The sequence below is a fragment of the Schistocerca gregaria genome, unplaced genomic scaffold (genome assembly GCF_023897955.1).
Source record: "Schistocerca gregaria isolate iqSchGreg1 unplaced genomic scaffold, iqSchGreg1.2 ptg000350l, whole genome shotgun sequence".
Lineage (NCBI taxonomy): Eukaryota > Metazoa > Arthropoda > Insecta > Orthoptera > Acrididae > Schistocerca > Schistocerca gregaria.
The window spans coordinates 3,568,478-3,572,449 of NW_026061810.1; the positions used below are offsets into that span (position 1 = coordinate 3,568,478).

The 3,972-nt window shown below is 46.1% G+C and overlaps 1 non-coding gene across 1 annotated transcript; it reads right to left on the reverse strand.

Moving 5' to 3' along the window:
* Positions 1–1,090: 1,090 nt before the first annotated feature.
* On the reverse strand, positions 1,091–1,162 carry Trnai-aau (transfer RNA isoleucine (anticodon AAU)). Its single transcript has one exon. It is a non-coding gene; the product is annotated as a tRNA-Ile (tRNA).
* Positions 1,163–3,972: the final 2,810 nt, after the last annotated feature.

Here is a 3,972-nt window from a genome sequence, read left to right on the forward strand (position 1 = left end):
AACCACGACCCTGGGATTAAGAGTCTGACGCTCTACCGACTGAGCTAGCCGGCTACCTCGGTGAATACCTGCCGGGTAGCACGTCACACAGTACTCGTTTGGGTTGGGTGGTCCCATACAGAATCTCTCCATGATGCCTAATGTTTTCCTAACGTCACACTCGTCACGTACTTCACTTTTATGTCATAATCATTTCTGAGAGGTAAAGAAATTGCATGACAACATGCAGAGCTAGTGGCGTCAAAATTAACACACATACTTTATGTGACTCAAAAGCCGAACGAGTTACTTTCCGACGTTGTTTTAGATGTGCAAGTGATAGTCAAAACTCGCTGTGTCGGCACTCTGCCGACCATTTCGCTAGTTAACACCGGTCTTGTTGTGTGTGTTTCAAGCTGAAGAGCATTTCCAAGCAAAAAATGGTCAACAGCAACATTCAGACTGTTTCGTACTGCTCAATTGCTACATTAAAACGTTGTGTTTCTTTTTCAGAACTGGAAAAACACAAGCGTGACAGCATTCGAACCTGTAATCTTCAGATCCGAAGTCCGACGCCTTATCCATTAGGCCACACGGTCACTGACGACCAACATTTACATGTATACGACTCATCTCGAAACGCTCACACCCCTGAGGATTTGTGTTTTCGTTCTGCACAGCCGCTGCCCCTTGCTCTTTCCCACCCATTCGTTACATTCAACCTCTGACATGACCGACCAAATATAGACTGAGAAACAAGACAACACACTTTGTGCATTCGGAATCGAAGGCAGGGCGTCCCTCGCCGCATTTGCTACGATTGCCATTTGCTACTTCTGCAGAAGCGGCGGCGGCGACGACGACGACGACGACGACGACGACGAATATCGCGAGAGGCTCTGAGATATGTGAGAAATACATCTATAAAATGTAATTCAGACTGCCTCGTCCCACCTTATGCTGTACCGCTTTGGCAAATGCTTTATCTGCGCCATTCGCCTTAATCGCATCTGAGAGTAATTCTTAAAAAAACGCCTGTCGCTAATTGATCGTCATCACAGGTACTGTTTGCAATACGGCCACGACGCGCAACTGATTTCCAAAATTCATCTTTCTCCTGTGAGGATCTAACTTACGACCCCTGGTTTATTAGACCAGTGCTCTACCACTGAGCTAAAGAGGCGCTGCCTAGCGGTACTCGTTGGTACTTCGTCCTTGCGGTCGTCTGCATCATCAGACTTTAGCTGACAACACTTCATATTACCAGCTAATATTTGCAGCTATGGCGACAAATTACTGCTTGGCTACACATCTGACACGTAACCGATGTGCTCTCCAAACAACAACACTTGCATTTCAGAACATGTCTTTCACACATGTCTACAAAATCACCTTCACCTTCAAATACAGTTTCCTTGCGACTGACAGAGACGTAGGCAAAGTTTAAAGTTGCTATTTCCATTAAATCTCGTTAATCAGAAAAACGGTGATTTACACCTGCAGCGGAACAAAATTCCGTTCCGCCCAGCGTCTGGCTCGAACCCACGACCCTGGGATTAAGAGTCTGACGCTCTACCGACTGAGCTAGCCGGCTACCTCGGTGAATACCTGCCGGGTAGCACGTCACACAGTACTCGTTTGGGTTGGGTGGTCCCATACAGAATCTCTCTATGATGGCTAATGTTTTCCTAACGTCACACTCGTCACGTACTTCACTTTTATCTCATAATCATTTCTGAGAGGTAAAGAAATTGCATGACAACATGCAGAGCTAGTGGCGTCAAAATTAACACACATACTTTATGTGACTCAAAAGCCGAACGAGTTACTTTCCGACGTTGTTTTAGATGTGCAAGTGATAGTCAAAACTCGCTGTGTCGGCACTCTGCCGACCATTTCGCTAGTTAACACCGGTCTTGTTGTGTGTGTTTCAAGCTCAAGAGCATCTCCAAGCAAAAAATGGTCAACAGCAACATTCAGACTGTTTCGTACTGCTCAATTGCTACATTAAAACGTTATGTTTCTTTTTCAGAACTGGAAAAACACAAGCGTGACAGCATTCGAACCTGTAATTTTCAGATCCGAAGTCCGACGCCTTATCTATTAGGCCACACGGTCACTGACGACCAACATTTACATGTATACGACTCATCTCGAAACGCTCACACCCCTGAGGATTTGTGTTTTCGTTCTGCACAGCCGCTGCCCCTTGCTCTTTCCCACCCATTCGTTACATTCAACCTCTGACATGACCGACCAAATATAGACTGAGAAACAAGACAACACACTTTGTGCATTCGGAATCGAAGGCAGGGCGTCCCTCGCCGCATTTGCTACGATTGCCATTTGCTACTTCTGCAGAAGCGGCGGCGGCGACGACGACGACGACGACGACGACGACGACGAATATCGCGAGAGGCTCTGAGATATGTGAGAAATACATCTATAAAATGTAATTCAGACTGCCTCGTCCCACCTTATGCTGAGAAACAAGACCACACACTTTGTGCATTCGGAATCGAAGGCAGGGCGTCCCTCGCCGCATTTGCTACGATTGCCATTTGCTACTTCTGCAGAAGCGGCGGCGGCGACGACGACGACGACGACGAATATCGCGAGAGGCTCTGAGATATGTGAGAAATACATCTATAAAATGTAATTCAGACTGCTTCGTCTCACCTTATGCTGTACCGCTTTGGCAAATGCTTTATCTGCGCCATTCGCCTTAATCGCATCTGAGAGTAATTCTTAAAAAAACGCCTGTCGCTAATTGTTCGTCATCACAGGTACTGTTTGCAATACGGCCACGACGCGCAACTGATTTCCAAAATTCATCTTTCTCCTGTGAGGATGGAACTTACGACCCCTGGTTTATTAGACCAGTGCTCTACCACTGAGCTAAAGAGGCGCTGCCTAGCGGTACTCTTGGGTACTTCGTCCTTACGGTCGTCTGCATCATCAGACTTTAGCTGACAACACTTCATATTACCAGCTAATATTTGCAGCTATGGCGACAAATTACTGCTTGGCTACACATCTGACACGTAACCGATGTGCTCTCCAAACAACAACACTTGCATTTCAGAACATGTCTTTCACACATGTCTACAAAATCACCTTCACCTTCAAATACAGTTTCCTTGCGACTGACAGAGACGTAGGCAAAGTTTAAAGTTGCTATTTCCATTAAATCTCGTTAATCAAAAAAACGGTGATTTACACCTGCAGCGGAACAAAATTCCGTTCCGCCCAGCGTCTGGCTCGAACCCACGACCCTAGGATTAAGAGTCTGACGCTCTACCGACTGAGCTAGCCGGCTACCTCGGTGAATACCTGCCGGGTTGCACGTCACACAGTACTCGTTTGGGTTGGGTGGTCCCATACAGAATCTCTCTATGATGCCTAATGTTTTCCTAACGTCACACTCGTCACGTACTTCACTTTTATCTCATAATCATTTCTGAGAGGTAAAGAAATTGCATGACAACATGCAGAGCTAGTGGCGTCAAAATTAACACACATACTTTATGTGACTCAAAAGCCGAACGAGTTACTTTCCGACGTTGTTTTAGATGTGCAAGTGATAGTCAAAACTCGCTGTGTCGGCACTCTGCCGACCATTTCGCTAGTTAACACCGGTCTTGTTGTGTGTGTTTCAAGCTCAAGAGCATCTCCAAGCAAAAAATGGTCAACAGCAACATTCAGACTGTTTCGTACTGCTCAATTGCTACATTAAAACGTTATGTTTCTTTTTCACAACTGGAAAAACACAAGCGTGACAGCATTCGAACCTGTAATCATCAGATCCGAAGTCCAACGCCTTATCCATTAGGCCACACGGTCACTGACGACCAACATTTACATGTATACGACTCATCTCGAAACGCTCACACCTCTGAGGATTTGTGTTTTCGTTCTACACAGCCGCAGCCCCTTGCTCTTTCCCACCCATTCGTTACATTCAACCTCTGACGTGACCGACCAAATATAGAC